The 17,763-nt window shown below is 35.5% G+C and overlaps 1 protein-coding gene across 18 annotated transcripts in view; it reads left to right on the top strand.

The window, feature by feature from the left end:
• Nucleotides 1-17,763, top strand: part of BNC2 (basonuclin 2) — a 428,281-nt gene that overhangs the window by 258,376 nt on the left and 152,142 nt on the right. The gene's annotated exons all lie outside the window — the stretch shown is intronic.

Below are 17,763 nucleotides of genomic sequence, written 5' to 3'. Positions count from 1 at the left end.
CAGTTTGGGAGCCATTTGGCCCAATTCACTTACAATTACTGTAAATTAGGAGAAGAACCTGCTTTGTATTCATAAAGGTCTGGAGCCAAAGGATTCAGTTGCTGCAAGGGGTTTGGAATGACCAAAAAAAAAAAAAAAAAAAAAAAAAAAAAGAAAGAAAAGAAAGAAAGAAATGAAAGCAGATTAGCACGCTATCCTTAGAAATTTTTAAGTATGTCAAAACTTGATTGCTGTATGTGTTCCAGACTTTGATGATTATGTACAAGGGAGGGGCCTGGGAAGCGTAGAGAAGCATAACTGAGCAGTTATATTGGAGGGGCACTTTCCTATACATTACTTTTCAAAATGTGCAGATATTACCTGACTTCCATTTGTAGTGAAGTGAACTGCAGTCATTGCCAGTTGTAGGCAAACTCTCTTTCTTAAATGCATATTGAAAAATTGGTGAGTGGTGGCAGGAGGGAGGAAGGGAATTACTAAGGGAATTGATTAGTCATATGAATCATTCATGTCTCTTCCCTGCATCCATTTAAAATGCAAACGGATAGCCATTTAGGCACCCAGACCCTGGCCCTTTTCTAGCTTTCTCTTTCCCCCTCCATCAGTTTCAGGCTCAGGGGTATGTAGTGGGATCTTGCTTAGCAGTTGGCTTGGACCACAGCTCCCTGTGAAAGGCTCTGCTTTCTAACATTGGAAAAGCTCATGAGGCCTTCCTCAGGAAACTGCTTAACTTCTCTCACAGTATCCAGAGGGATGTGAAACAAGTTTGGGGTTTCCCTTGGCCCCTGAAGTCCTTCAAGCAGAGAATCACCTTGCATTTATGTCGTTTATTTAGTTCTCAGCACGGTTCCATGCCTGTTTTGGGCACCAGACCAATACAGACTGTTACAGGGCTGAAACTAGGGTGAGGCCACTGAGGTGCCAAGGGTGCGAAATTCTAAGGGTGCACAATCCTCTCAGGATTGTGCTTGGTTGAGATGCTAATTCATTAATTCTGGAGTGTGGTCCTGGCAGCCTGTACTTCTGCAGAGTGCTATGGATGATTCTTACAGTATCTGTTCTGTTTTATATCTAATAGATAAGGGCTTTGTTTTGCTTTGTTTTTTAAAGAGGTGGAAGCATTTGGCTAACAGCAAAAGAGGATGGAGATAGTGCTCAGAAACTTTTCTCAGCACGTTGATAAATCTCACCTTCATTGTACAGACTCCCCCTTGCTTTATCTATAGTGTCTAAATAATAAAAGAAAAGATGCACCTACACTATTTTCTGTGATTCCAAATGAAAGTAAGAAGTAGTTTCACATTGGAGGTATTATTAGCACACATTTTACAATTCTCACCCCCTGTCCACTTTATATTCTTTGTTTTCTCAAAAAGGTAACATACCTGACACCTGTGCAGAGTCTTAAGTTATTAACTCTTCCCATATAATCTAATAGCCTCATGCACAAACAAGCTTTAGTAGCTGGTACAACACTGCTACTTTATACCACTTTTGGCACCAGAGGATTTTTCCTCATCCTCATTAACTTTTTAAAATCAAGCAAGATTAGTTTGGGGGAATAAATCTCTATTTTTTAATGTTTTGTTTTATTTATTTAGAGAGTGGGTGAGTGCTCATGAGTGGGGAGGGGCAGAGAAAGAGGGAGAGAGAATACCAAGCAGGCTTCATGCTCAGCACAGAGGCCAACATGGGGCTCGATCTCATAGCTGTGAGATCATGACCTGAGCTGAAATCAAGAGTGAGATGACCAGTCAACTGAGCCACCCAGGCACCCTGAGAAATCTCTGTTTCAATGAATTGACAGAATCAAAAATTTTTGCATGGAAGTAAATATTGAAAATGTTTTGGCAGTTAGAATATGGCTAAATAAGCATTATGTAGTCTAACTCTAAAATTTGTTAATATCTAGATAAAAGGTAAAAAGTTCAATCTATCTGTAGAGTAGTAGTCTAAAGGAAAACAATACTGTGCACATACCTACCAATTTAAAATTCTGTCACTCCTACTTTACTTATATCCAAGGCATATCATCTGGTAGCTGTGCTTTGTTGTTAACTTGAACACAGGTAATATATTTTACAATTAAAATAATAGCCTCAGATTTACTGGATATGATCAAACACAAAATATTAAAACATGTTCACTGCCAGTTCTGTGGATATTCAGATAATATTTCAGTTAAATCATATGAATTGTGCTTTCTTGATCTATTTATGGTTCACTCAAGTGGAATGGACTAATTGTCCAAATAGTGTAGGAAATAGTTACCTTATAATACTGTGAAGTACTTGGCAGAAATATAGTTTATACTCTGTTTTCTTGGGTTCTGTTTGTTTTTGTTTGGCAGTGATGTCCAGTTTCATGAACAGCCATGTCTGTGGTCTGTGGTCATCTACTTACAGTCCCTCTGGAATTATTCAAAATACATAATGTAGGCTAGGCATAGGCTTTCGATATATTAGGGTTCTGAATGTGGGTGACTGATAAATGTAGTAAAACTTTATTGGTTGCTACTGTCTTCCTTTATCATTCTTTGTAGACCACCAAAGCTAGTTTGTGTGTATTTGATCATCCAATAATGTATTCACTTGTCTAAGGGTAATCATAGTGAAGAGGTGGAGACACCACAACATATGGAAATACCTTCTGAATCATTAAAGAAAAATTGAAATGTATCAAAGTGTTAAACATCTTAATATATTACCTCTTTTTCATGTATTGCTTACCTATTAACCAGTATTCTGTAATACTCTGAGCATTTCATTCCTTTCCAGAGCAAGAGCACAGATTGAGAAGGTTTCATCTGTGCAGGGAATTCAGATTGACTCCCTCACCCTACTTTTTACCTTTACTGGAAGACAAATCGAGGGAGGTGTTCATTTGGAGATGTTAAATGGGTGTGTGTGTGTGTGTGTGTGTGTGTGTGTGTGTGTCATTGAAGGGCAGTTGTATGTAGGCTTTCGTTGACAGCTATCACTGCATCTTGCAGCAAGGGAATTAGAATTTTCAATTTATACTTCTTATTCTTCGACCCTAAGAAAGTTGTAAATTACTACAGCACAACTTATGATTTAACCCTTCAAATCATTTGAATATGGTTGATGTTAAACTCCTATCCCTGATCACTTTGCATTCAGAATTTAGTTGGGAGGGAGCAGATGATATGTTGGTGTTTCACAACTTCTGGCCTTGTCTTTGGAGTAACAGGGTTTTAGCACATGAAAGCACAAATGCTTCGTGTGGACAGATCACATACGTTTTAGAAGTGTTGCTCTTTAATGCTCAGTTGTGTTTGTATAGTGTGAATCGATTCTTCAGAGGCTGAAGTTTTACATGTAGCTGTCCTTGAGGCATACTCCTATTAATTTATTCATATTAAAGCCACAACATGATATTTTTAGTAACACTTGGATCAAGGAAGAACAGGGGCAGCTGCAAAAAACTGACTTTAAAAAAATGTATTTTGGCATTTGGCTTTTTAAAAAATGGGTAGTAAGCTATCTCATTGCCAGATAGAAGCAGTAGATATTATTGCCCAAGGATATATACATTGTCTGTGACCGAGGTAGTGCCTGGCTCCTGAACTTTGACGAGTTTGATTTTCTTTTTTTTGATGTCAGGTACTATGTATGTGTATCTGCATGTGAAGTGTGTGTGTGTCAACTTTGGCAGCAGAAGGATGGTGATGGTAGAGTAGAAGAAGGTATCTCTATAATGATAGACCTAAAGTTAGAATGTTACTAATACTGCCTTGAATATTAGCAAGGTATGCATCATCAAAAGAAGATGCTTTTTTCTAGGATATCTAAAATCTGTCTTCCCTCTAATGACTAGTGGAGTCTACCACAGCCAAGCTGACTGAGAATGTTAACCTCTTGTCACTGTTGCCTGAATTTGGATGATCAGGAAATTATTTCTGTACAACAGCTTGCATATTTTGGTAGTGTATTCTATATGTTTTATGCATGATGTGAATTTTATGGTGTCTATTTTCAGATAGGTATCCCTGGAATTAGTAGATGCTATTCATTCACAGACATTTTAGCAGATTTATTTATTTGTTTGTTTGTTTATTAAAATTCTCAAGGTATTACACATGTTATGTCTACTGAAAAGCTTTCTCTGCTTTTGTTTTTTTCCTTAGTATGCCAATACTTAGAAACATGATTTTAATGTAAATTATATATTGATAGCTTCTTAGCATTCTATCAGATTGAAATTTCTTAGAAAGTTATGCAACGAAAGATTTGACAGATAAATGTAAAGTGTCGAGCAAGTGATATGAATAGTAACTGAGATTTTACTTCATTTTTGTTGACTTTCTGTGCTATTATTAATATTAGAATATGTGGTTCCTGGTCTGTGCAGGTATGTACGAGGGTCTTTTTTGTCAAGGGGTTATGCCTGCCTATACCGAGAGACAAATTATTGCTTTGGAATCCTTAATTATTTAATAAAGAGATTCTATGAGATCTCAAAATACAGATTTAATACCTAAAACTAGAGGGGATAAAATAGGAAAACCAGACACATGAAAGAATATCATCTTTATGTAAGAGATGAATTATGATACTCAAAATCACATCTAGCTTTATAGAAAAAAAGGAGTAGATTTATTCTATACACTAAGATTATAGGGAAAATGACATGAAAGCACATGCTGATAAAGCTTGTGCCTTCTGGTGTATAAAGCAAATATCTACATATATGTCTGTTTGTGTCCATATACAGAGTTAAAGGACAGTTTTCCATGAAATAATGCATTCCTTTAGAATTGCTGTACATTTTCATAATTTTTAAAACATTCCTATTGTAACCTACATCAAAAGGGCAGCCAGGGTTTTTTGTGTCTGACTATACATATGCATTATAAAAAAGTGAGTCTACTGTAATTACCAGTTTGCAGAGCGAATTCCTGCAGGGTTTGTACTCTCCCCATTAGTAAAAGAGATAAGTTGAAATGTATTAAAATTTCACTGTACAACTGGGAGTTTTTGTTCACAGTAAATGTGTTAATGTTTCTTCATTGCTTGACTGTTTGTGTTTAAATTTAGGCAGCGTGCCCAACAGGGACAAAATTATAGGATAAAGCTATGTATAAAAGAAAATCCTTCTGAGAGCACCAATAAGGCTCTTTTTAAAAATAAGCAGTTACATATAATAGTACATGGCTGTAGCCACAGAGAAAAGTTTTATCTGTCTATTTCAGAATTATTGGAATTTTTCTTTCCCTTGTGTAAAGGTTAAGAGGACTGAGTTTATGTCAATAGCTAATACACTTTGATGTAAAAACATCTATTATTTTATTTAGTGTTACTCCTGTAAAAAGAAAAAAGATTCCTTTTTGTTGTCCTTATGATGAAGAGAGGCTAATAGCATTTTGAGAGAGAAGTGATAGATCACATTTTCTTCCCTGGGAAAGGAATTCTTTCTTGTTAAGAATTCTAATTACAGCCTGTTACATTTTTTGGAGCGTTTTTCTCTACTTTTCTTCATTGCCATGAACTTAGTAAATACATTTATTCACATAGATAGACTTACATTAAAAAAAATTAATCTGCAACCACTATCACCTAGTGTGAGTACATAATGAAATCCACAAATAGAGGATAAGGCTAGTATTTCTCTGTAGTGTAGAGTGGGCAGAAGTTGAAGTTATCTGTAAACACCGACTATATACCCTTTAGCCAGCCCGCTCCTCTCTCTCTTAAATGTGGAAAATGTATTGTAGTTCCTACTGTTTGCCTTTTATATTTTTTTTGTCTGCTTTTCCATACATGAAGATGAAAGAATTTGCCAGTATCCATGTGCTATCTCCATGGCCTCATACCACAGACCCACAATACAGACTATGTAAAGAAGCAAAAATAAAATATAATTCCTCATCTTTGAATGTTGCTATCAGTGTTTTGTAGTCTACGTACTGATAATGTATATGGGTTTGCAGAGATATATGGGGAGGGGGTGGGGATGCATGTGTATGTGTATGTTTTCATTTGTTTGGATTCATACATCCAAGTACCCATAGGAAAATATGAGAAGCTCCATGAATATTTCCTGTTGTATATTAGCTTTCCATCATAAAATGTATTTTTCCCCTTAAAATACGTTGGTTCACCAGAGAGAGAGATACATTTAATTCTTCCTCCTCTACACTGTTCTTTAAAAAGTAAATTTTTAACTGATAGACCTTGAAGTCCTTTAGAGCTATTACTTTCTTTTGGCTAATTCGTACAAAGGCACCATATGAAAATTGGATTTTTGATCTGATGGAGTGATTTTTGAGTTCTTATGAACCATTTATAGTCTATCAAGTAAATCCTTCTTAGTTCACGGATTATTGACCCAATGGACCATATTCGCTGCTTCGAAGCTGTTATAGCCCATTATGTTGATTCAGCTGACACACATGTGAACCCAGTCCACATGCCCAAGATGACATTAACATTGTTCTGGAAGACTCCCTTTTTTTCCACAAGGCTTTCTATTTATTTCTTAATTTTTAAGAGTCAGCTCAGAGTTCCTGACAGCCATTGCATACGTTTCTCCATTTGCTCAGTAATGTTGAAGCATTTGTTAGCAGCTAGATGGTCTGCTTTTCGCCGTCTTTCTCTATAAGTATATGTCTCTCTTTTGTCTTTTAACCAACTAATCCTTACAAGAAAAAAGAGAATAATGTTTTTTCAATACTCTAGGGCACGTTTTACCCTCAGATGCTTATAGATTCCATAGAAATTTGTGAGGTTTCTCTGAGCATTGGAATGTAGCTCTTTGAATTTGAGAAAACTACCTTTTAGAAGAAATGATAACGTTGTATTTGTGTTTTTAAAAAATGTATTACCTGAGAGGTTTCACTTGAAGAATTCTGGTGACTCTAGCCAGTGGTAAAATCAAGATGTGCCTTTAGTGATTTATATGAAGCTCTAATGAAGCCAGTCCAGGTCTCAGCACGGACCCCTGGGGAATCTGTGACCTAACATAAATAACGTATAAGAGGGCATGTAGACTGTTCATCATCTCATTATTATTATTTGTAATGGGTATGATTCCTGAGGTGATATCTGCTCTTGGGCAAAAGAGACACATTCTTTCATAATCAGACATAATTATGATGTACAGTTATATATGCACAATGGAAAGTATTAAAATGTTTATTGAGATACACTCCTTATTTATGGGCAATCCCAAGACATGTAGAAATAAGGTGATATAAAATAAACCAAGTGTTCTTAAGGATACCTTGTGTCACTTTTTTTAGATTTTGGCCTTTCTTAGTATAACCATTTTAAAACTCTACAAAAAGCTGCTCAGACTTGCTTTCTCTGTCTAAAATGTACCATTTTGTAGAAAATCCTAGTATAAATTAACTGCTTACTTAGCAGTTTACCCCACCTTTTTAAGTTGCTTAAACCTTTACCCACACCTCTCCCTTTGAGTGTAGTTTTGTCCACATCTCTTACTTCGTTTTAAACTCCTGTTGTAACTGAAAAAAATGTATATCTGAGGAAATCTCACTGTGGAGGGAGGGTAGCAAGGGGGATTATTTCGCTTCTTGCCTTTCATACACAGGCAGAGTGGAAAGAGCCCTGGATTACTAGATGTGGCCATTTAAGGACATCTCAGAGCCTCATTTTCTGCTGTTTGAAAAATCTCTAATTTGGGGGATTTTGATGATTAAATATGAGAATGTATTTGAAATATTATGCAAGCTTCATAGCACTGTACAAACGTAGGATATTATTAGTCTCACGAAGGCTGCCTCAATTGGCCCGGGTAATCAGAGTTGTCATCTGAAATGATACACTCTAAAATGCAACAACTTGTCTCCCTTGTTGCTTCACTGGGATAAATTCTTTTCACAAACCTAGAGGAGTAAATTTAGTTAAAAGGTCACCCACCTTTTATGTTCTTGCTTGGTAAATGGATTGATTACTGTGCTTGGCATTTGAAATAAGGTGGCTAGCTCCTTTTGTAGAGGATCAAGATTTAGAGGTACTCCTTCCTTGAAGGAGTCCTTCCCACGCTGCCTGGCAAAGAGAGGCATCATCAAGTCAGGATGGTGTCTTACATTTGGGCACAACTTGGGATATGTCTTGGGTTATTCCTGCACCTCTTTGCTTGGTCACCAAACTCTGAGATCATCATGCAAATCATCGTTCCAGGGATTGAAGCTGCTTCTGAAATACCGGAACTCAGGCTTTCTCTTGTCTTGCTTCTTGCCTAATGAGGAGGTATTTCTTTGTAAAGTGCTTAAAGGTTTATAAATCTTCTTGCATCTCATTATCAATCCCTTCCTTATTAATGTCTTCCCCATCATATTATATTAGTAATTGTTTTCATGAATGCCACCGAGAAATGTAATCATATTACCACCTTTCAAATTGCATTAGTGAAAATGAATAAAATGTATATCAATGGAATACAAAATCGCTGATTCAACATTAAGGTGAAATGAGATGAGTATTGCTTAGCATTCATATGATATCAGAGATGCTTTGGCTCCTTATATAAAGTTACGCATTCTGGTAAATGTAGACAGAGTTTAGTTAAAATGGGTTACTTTGTATGGTGAGCTAATCCCTTATTTTCAGTAGATGATAGGTATGTTCATTGAAAGAGTATTTCCTTTCTAATTATCACAGCTGCCTGTGTGAGTAATCTGTAAAATGTGTAAGCATACAGCAGTAAATGGAATATCTTAATTGTTAACTGTTAGGTAAGAAAATAAAATGTTTCTGCCCAAATTGAAATGCCTTTTCATTTCCTGTTTCTCTAATATTACTAATTGCCTAACAAAATAGCTTGTATTACCATAGGCCTAATTTAATTGGGGGGAAAAAAACATAACACATGCACTCCAAAGCCTGCATGTGCTTTGATGCCATAGAAGCATGGATATTTTCCTTATATAATTGGCTATATCCCGCTGTTGATTTTTACTCTGAACTCCTAAATTATTTAAATGGGGTCTTCCTCATGTCGATTGATAGTAGGTTGTGGTCGTAAGGTAATGACTACAGATGCTCATTGGATCCATGTCTGTGAAAATTTATGTGCCTGTGTATATGTCTCTTTCTCCCTGTTTGTGTTTATGTATTCACACAAAGTCATGGAAACATTAACACTCATGTGTAAACATTTACTCAGAAGCTTATGGTTTCCCCTCTTTGCTGCCTCCCCCTAAACCAAATTTGCTTCATGACTTTTGCTGAAGTAACTTTTTCATCACAATAAATTGAGGAATATTTTTGCTAGTATATATGACAGAATTCATCATTATCAGTTTTTAACAAATTCTCTTAGTTGTTTTAGTATCCTGATACTAGTATGTGAACATAACTGAGAATCACCTTCCCGGCCCCCCCAGTCTGTTGAAGAATGTCCTAGATATTCCTGATGGAAAAATAGCAGTGGACTTAGAAAATAATTTCCAGTTTTTAAATGGGTATATTAAGTTTTAATATTTTCAAAGCAGAAGGTATTTTCAAATTTAAGCAACAGTGAAATTTTTTCATTTGCTTTCTGTTTATCCACTCATTTAGCATTTGTATATTGAAGACCTACAAGGTTAAAGAAGGGTGTTCCATTACATTATGTATGCTATCTCACGAGTTAAGTAACACCTTATGAGGGAATGCTATCTTATGAGTTAAATAACACCACCAGTAGAAACCAGAGGATGCAGTGAGTTTTGTCCCTCATCCCTCTTAAACAACTCTAGTGAGATAGAGTTCATATACCATACATTCTACCATTTAAAGTATACCATTAAATAGATTTTAGAATATTCACAGCTGGGCGCAACCATCATCATATTCATTCTGGCACATTTTTATTACCTCAAAAAATCCTTTAGCTACCCCTGCAAGCCCTAAGTAACCACTAACTACTTTCTGTCTTTATGGATTTTTATGTTCTGAACATTTCGTATGAATGGAACCCTATATATGTGGTCTTGTGAATGGTTTCTTTTACTTAACATAATGTTTTCAAGGTTCATCTGTGTTGTACTATATATCAGTATTCCTTTTGATGGCCAAATAATATTTCATCATATGAATATGCCATATTTTTTTTATCGATTTTGCCACTTGATGGAGGGATCATAGCTTAATTTTTTTTTTAATTTTTTAATGTTTATTTAGTTTTGAGAGAGAGAGAAAGCGAGCGGGAGAGGGGCAGGCAGGGAGGGAGGAAGACACAGAATCTGAAGCAGGCTCCAGGCTCTAAGCTGTCAGCACAGAACCTGACACGGGGCTTGAACTCATGGACTATGAGATCATGACCTGGGCCAAAGTCAGACGCTTAACTGACTGAGCCACCCAGGTACCCCTTAAAATTTTTTTTAAATGTTTATTCGATTTTGAGAGAGAGTGAGACACAGTGTGAGTGGAGACAGCAGAGAGGGAGACACAGAATCTGAAGCAGGTTCCAAGCTTGTAACTGTCAGCATAGAGCCCGATGCAGGACTCGAACTCACAAACCGTGAGGACCTGAACTGAAGTCAGGCGCTTAACCAACTGAGCCACCCAGGCGTCCTGGGATCATAGCTTTTAAGAAAAACTCAAAATAAAGTTTAAAAATTCTGGATTTTAACAGTAAATGGTGTTGAAAGGCCGCTTTTCCCCAGTGAATCTCTTTCAATTATTTTGGAAGTGTTTATTGTGAAGATGATGTATTTCCTTGATCAGTAATTTTATTCTCGTGGTGTTTTGTTGAAGTTTGACCATCTTTGAATTGTCCAGCTTTTCATCTTGACCAGGTTTACATCGTTGGCATTTGGCCCTTGTAGCGAGTCTGGCCTTACTGTGTATTTTCAAATCCTCTGATTCAGCCACAAAATCTAGTTTTTGAAGACACCAAGAAGTTTCAGAGCACAAAGGTACAACAAAATGATCGTTTGATCAGGTTGCTATTTCTTCGTATGATATTAAAAACATTGAGGCAAATTCGAAGGAACATTTTATTGTAGGGTTAATTTTTCAATTTCAAGTTTATCTTACCACCAAATATGATACATACATCTGCTGTAATTTTCCATTGTGAAATTTTGAATGGGTTTTGTTAAGCAGACAGCATTAGCTTCATTGCTTCTCATTTGCTGTTGTTACTGTTCTATTACAAGTAGTGGCATTTACGTGCAGTTCAACACTCTGTGGATCCTTAATTTTTATAGTACACCTTATAATCACTGATAATTTCTTTTTGTGAACTCTGTGAACATTGCACATTCAAACTCGGGTTTGTATTTTTCTGGTATAAATGCTGAAAACATACCCAGCTTGTTATAAATATAGATTTATATTAATAGTCTAATAGAGTTAGATAAGACTTCTAGGTTGTTATAAAATTTCTTTGTGGGATATTTAAAACCTTGCATCTTTTGGTCAGTGTTCAGTGTCTGTTCAGCTCGTGCTGTTGTATCTTGCTTTGCAAACAAGGATTGCAAAATCCTGTAGCACAACAGGGGGATATACCTTTGCTTTAATCCTGTATGAGTTTTGTAATCAAGTAAAAGTCTATTTCTTGTGCTGTTGTCTAGTTCATATTGGCCCAGTAACTGTCCACCATGCAAAAAAATTGAGTTTTCTTTGCTCAGACTGCAGTGTGTGTTGGACAAATTTAGGATACTGAGGAGTTCTAAGAGGCAGTGTCCTATAGATTTTCTAAGTGTTAGTTGACACTCATAGTACTTTTGTTTTATTTTATTTTATTTTATTTTATTTTATTTTATTTTATTTTATTTTATTTTAGAGAGTGTGTGTACTCATGGGAAGGGGGAGAGAGAGAGAATGAATGAATGAATGAATGAATGAATGAATGAGTCCCAAGCAGGCTCCACACTTAGCAAGGAGCCTGACAGGGAGCTCGATCCCACACCCTGGGATCTTTTGACCTGAGCCAAATTCAAGAGTCAGATGCTCAACCACCTGAGCCACCCAGGCATCCCTCAAAGTACTTCTTTGGAAAGTTGTTTCTTTTCCATTAGGTTTATGTATCAGCTGTGTGAAAATGAGAGGGGAAAAAACTGACCTGAAATTTGTACAGGAAGCTATTTTCTGACCATTACTGTCATGTGAATTCTTTAGAATCTTTGTGACATTGCTATTGAAGTACTCTATTTGTCTTAGGTTTTCATATACAAGATTTATAAATGTGTGTGGAAGTCCCACTAATCTCTGTGCATCTTTTTGGCCATTCTCTTCATAATGCTTGGCAACCATTGCTTTGTAATTGCTACAGTGTAGTCTGTGACATAATACTTGGCTTCCAGATTTGTGAACAGATAATTTTATTCCACATTTTTATTTATTTATTTTTAAGACCAAAGTCATTCAAGGACGATTTTCCTACTCAATAAAATGGTTCACTTGATCTCTGTCACCATGTGTATGTACCTTTCTTTCTTGGACTTGTGTGTTCAGAGATGAATAACATGTAGTGATGACTTAATAAGAGTTCATAGTAACACAGACTATTTTGTAGCCTCATGGAGGATTGGCCAGTTTTACATATTTATATGTACATGTGACTTCCAAAGTAGAAAATTCCGTTTATTAAGAAATTTGTTGTTAAAAATAAAAAAGGTAAACCTTGTCACTTACAGCCATCATAGGCAATTAATTTGTATACTTAGAATCTACCCACCTACATTTACAATAGAAACTTATAGGACAGAATGGATGCTATATTAATGATTAGCTCTTTCCATAATTCAGTTTTAATGTAGGTCACTTGAAGGGAGCTCCTGGCAAATAGTATTTCTTGTGGAAAGACAAAACCTAGAATTTAAATTTTTAATTTTTTGTTCACTTTGTATGATTACTGCTTCAGAATATATGTCTTATGTTTCTAATTGCCCCCTTGCCTTATTTTGCCTTTTATTATTTTATATTAATATGTAACTTGTGTACATGTCCCCAGATAAGAAACAGCTAATAGATTTATTAATTAGACTTGTTTATAGTTCTTTTATGAGGTACACTAAATATTAGCTGAAGCAACCATCCATGTTTTCCTGAGAAATGTCATTTGGTGAGAAGATTGATGTTTAGCTCCCATATTCTTGCAGAGTTCAAGCCTGCTATGAGCATAATAAAGCTGAAGAGACTTCAGTTTTCGTGATAACAGAATCTTATTTGAATATGGCTTTGGAACTCATCCAGAATACTTTCAAATGCACTCTAATTTAATATTCAAATGTAAAAATGTTACTGCTCAAACTTTGATTAAATATTTTTATTCTAAATTGGCCTATTTTATTTTAGATATACTTTTAAATGTCAGTATTTATAATTTACTGGTTTAATTGTATGTTTTCTTCCTTTCTCTGTAGAGAATGGATATAAACTGATTAATAATTGGGAAATCACCCTGTCATGTAAGAGCCATGTAATATCCATATAAACATTTCTGATCCCTAATATTAAAAACAATTACTAATCCCTGTCGTGCCTATCTTAGAGGACTATAGTATGAATAATATAGCATCATGTATGTCAATCTATTCATTAAGACTATGTGTTAAACATTTTATAAAGCATTGGATAAATAGCACATTGGGAAGAATCATGGGGGGAAATTCAAATATAATATATGGAAAGTTTCTTAGTGTCATAAATGGTTTCCATTTACTGAAACTTTTTACTGTTACTAGACACAGTGCCATGGGCCTTATAGTCATTATTTCATTTAAGTCCTTTGACACTTGTGATGTTATTGCTACTGTTACAGATGAGGAAAAAGGCTCTGAGAATCATGTATTTCAAGTGCCTTTTGAGTACCTGTCATTTGCCAGTGTACGTTGTAATCTCAACAAACGTGTTGGACTGCCCTCATGGAGCTTAAATTCTAGAAGGGAAGACAGATATTAATCAAGTATTCACACAGATGAATAAATACATTTATACGTAATAGATTATAGATAAGTTGCAGATAAATATTCACAACTGTCTTAAGTGCTATGACAGAAAAACCCCTTGTGAAACAGGAAACTAATGGGGAACTTGACTGGCAGATGAGGGCAGCTGCCCTCAGGAATAGAAGTAGTATTCGAGTTAAAATCTGAAAGATGAGCAAGAGTTAAGAGTGTACAGTGGGGGTTGAATGGTGGGCAGACTGAAGGGCTCTGCCCAAAGATTGCCTGACTGAATGGGATTATAATTCAAGGTTCTCGGTCATACGGAGAGTTCACACAGACCTGGGTCGGCTTCCTGTGGCTTTATTAGTTCAGTGTCTTTAGGCAGGGTACTGAATTATCTCCACCTTAGTTTCCTCATTTGTGAAATAAAGGTAATGATAGTGCTAACCTCACGGTATTTTCTGAGGATTAAGAGAGCTAATGTTTGTAAAGTATGTGACATTAGTAAGTAGAAAATGGCAAATATCCAGTAAGTCTAGCTATTATTAATGATACTAGGTAATAGGTTACTGTTAAAAAATTTTAAATCCTACCTTTGGAAGAAGAAAAGACAGAGGAATAAAAAGAGATGATTGCTTCTCTAGCCCTTTTGAGGGCTTCCTTCTCTTCTTAGGGTCTTTCCTCTACACCTACTGCCCACAAACTCTGTCAAGTCCCTGAACACAGGGACTCTGCCATCCGTTTCTTGCCACTTAACACAGTACTTGGCTCCAAAATAATGGTTTTTGCAAAATGATAGTATTTGAAGCTGGAAGAGGGGATAGAATTGCCAAAATAAAAAATGAGAGAGCCTGGCCGTGGGAAACACCTGTATTTATTTACAGTGGAGAATGAGTGAGAAGTTGTTGCCAGTGAAACTAGGATCGTTGGTCTCTACAGCCCAGGAATGAAGGAAGAGTGCCGGAAGCTGCACTGAGGTCTCGGAAGACCAGGAGAGTAGAAAAAGGGACCAAAATTCATGAGAACATTCCTTTTGGAGAAAGTTTCAGGAACGTGTGGGACAGAAACCAGATTGCAAAATTAAAATGTAGGTGGTTGTGCGGAAGTGGAAGCAGTAGGTGTTGGGTGCATGGATTTTTCTTTCAAGAAATCCATGGTAAAGGTAAGCAGAAAGAATAATTACTTTTAATAAGTTGCAGGCTTAAGAAAATTTATCATTGTTATTGTTCTGGGGATTTGTCAATGCTGATCATGTAAGAACTGAGAAAAGAAAAACAGAGCACTCCTGATGAGTCATGGAGGGGTTGATAACCTGAGATAGCCAGACCTGCATGAAGATCCCTGATATATAGGTGGGAACAGTCTGACAGTATATACTGTCTACTCCTTTCCTGGTGTCCCCTTTCTGCCACCTCATCGTCATCTCTGGATTTTCTATAGTTGAGAGTGCTCAGCAGTGAGTGGGAGGAACTCACATGTTGGCTGAATGAAGGAAGACATGAATATGCTCACAAAAATGAAAGCTTATCCATTTCTACTCTTCCCAGCTGTCTCCTTGTAAAGCATGTGCATTTTTGAGGCTTAACTGCTTTTGATAATTTTATGATAATTTATTTTCTTTAAGTGTGGGTGAGTTGGCAAGTGATCACATTGGTTCTGTTTTGTTGTGAATAAATAGTATGTCAAAGTTTTATGCTGTTTCAAAAATGTTATTTAGAATAAAACTTCCTTTGAAGCCACAATAGTCTCTTACTCAAAATATTTATTTAGACCATATTGTTTAAATATATATAATTCCCTTAAGGAACAATTGTAGTCTATAAAAATCTGAATTTAAAACAAGTAGACCTTCTGGAATTCATAGAAATACAAAATGGATATTCCAGTGTTTAAGTGTTTATATACAAAAGGAGTTGAGGTGTTCCAATGTTTGTGTGTTTAGGTACAAAAAGAGTAGAATTCATAAAAAAAGGATGATGAACTTAATTCCCAAATGTGCCAGATGTATAAAGTTACTTAGGTAGAGAAAATATTTAAATCATAAACTGGTTTAGAGCAAATGAATAAATGATTTAATCAGTGAATAAATAATTATACATAAAAATAAAGCAAATCTATAGTCTCTTAATTTGTTCTGTCCTGAATGTAGCAATAATTAAAATTGACAAAAGTGTGCTTTAAACACAATATAAAATTAGGCTATTTTTGTAAAATAATTAAATATTAACAAAGTAATGATTTAAAACATGTATATCTTTTATGCTGGGGTTAACGTATAATCCTTGAGAAATCATTTTATTGGGAATTTTTAAATTTTGGTAAAGCAGAGGTGATTTTTTTTGGTATATTTTTGAAAGCTTTTATTAAAGCTGTTCAGATTACATGAATATTTTCATTTCAATGTGGTTGCCATATCTGAATTTATAATTATATAGTTTGTGAAGTGCATTTTTTTTTCTTTAGTAGAAACACCTCCCTCTAAACTAAACTGTTTTGTTTGGGTTTGGGTTTTTTGACCATATTACAGTCAAGTTGTGAGTTCATTAACTAATGAACATGTTATTTAAAGAAGCTCTTTCTAACCTGTTACATTCTGATATATTGCTCAGTCAGTAAACTATTGAAATTGAAATAAGAAACTTTGGGAGAATTATTTCCTCATATAACCTACAAATATATATATTATTCTTGCTTAGTCAGCATTTCCTTTGGTGTTCCTATTTCTTATTAGTAATTCTTCAAATCACGATACATAAAGCAAAGTTTCACAACCTGGCTAATACATAATTGGACTGTTGACATTGGAAGACAAACCCTGAAATACCAGGCAGATTATACAATTGTGTGTTTCCCCAGTGGTAATGGAGCAGCAAATTAGAGGTGGAGGTGAACTAAGGAAGGAGTCTATCGTGAAGACAGACTCTTATTGCAAACCGAACAGGGAAACTATAGATTTAATGTTCATTAGTGAAAGTGAAATACTTTTCAAACTTGCCTGATAAGGGACAGTAAAACCTGTCCAGTTTTACTCTCTGTAAATGGAATTGGCCCAACAGTGTTGCCAATATCTAAAATACTGTCTGTTATAAGTGAGACAGTTTATATAAAAATCCAAATGGAATATGAGCTCTAGGAGTATGAGCATCTGGAAGCTGTGTAAGTGAGCATAACTTTCAGTTGTAGAACTGCAGTTTCAGGTAGTTGCAGCCTCTCCTCCAAACACCACTCCCCCACCCCAAATCAGTAAGCATTGATTGCATCTAAAGTTGTAGAGCCATCTTTTCCTGGCAGTTCAGATAGTTACAGTAGGTTGTTAATCTGTGAATGACCGGACTAAGTCCCTTCTGTCTTCAGAATTTCCATGCAAATTAGAACTAAATATATGAGATAAATTTATTAAGTGTGGTCTAGGAGCATAAGGTCAGCTTTTGCACAAGTTTTAAGCATAGGTTTTTATCCATAAAAAGTTACACTTCATTTATGCTAATTTTCTGTGGATTCACTTTACAATATAAACTGGTAAAACGTTTTTAGAAAGTAATCGTAAAGAAAGTTTTTTGAGTGTGTTTTTCAGTTTTCTAAGATCCAGTTGGATTGTTACCAATATAAGATGTTTGCATAAATGGCTTTTCCTATTCCATATATGATCTAAAAACAAATTTAAACTTCGTTTCTTACATCACCATTAAAGTAAAAGGAATGTTGTTTTGTATTTTTCAAAATAGGAATGAAAATGAAATTAATATATCAAAATGGAAAAACAAGGAATTGGAAAGTAGATAAATAATACCAGAAGTATGTTAGATTTTATTGAGCCAATAGGGATGTCTTTCAAAGTGTATCTGAAAGATTAACAAAGCATCTAAGTGAAACTCAGCAGAAGAGAAGTAACATTCTAA

This window comes from Panthera leo, chromosome D4, assembly GCF_018350215.1.
Source record: "Panthera leo isolate Ple1 chromosome D4, P.leo_Ple1_pat1.1, whole genome shotgun sequence".
Lineage (NCBI taxonomy): Eukaryota > Metazoa > Chordata > Mammalia > Carnivora > Felidae > Panthera > Panthera leo.
Note: the sequence above shows the minus strand (reverse complement) of the source record. Positions and strands in the feature narration are given on the sequence as shown.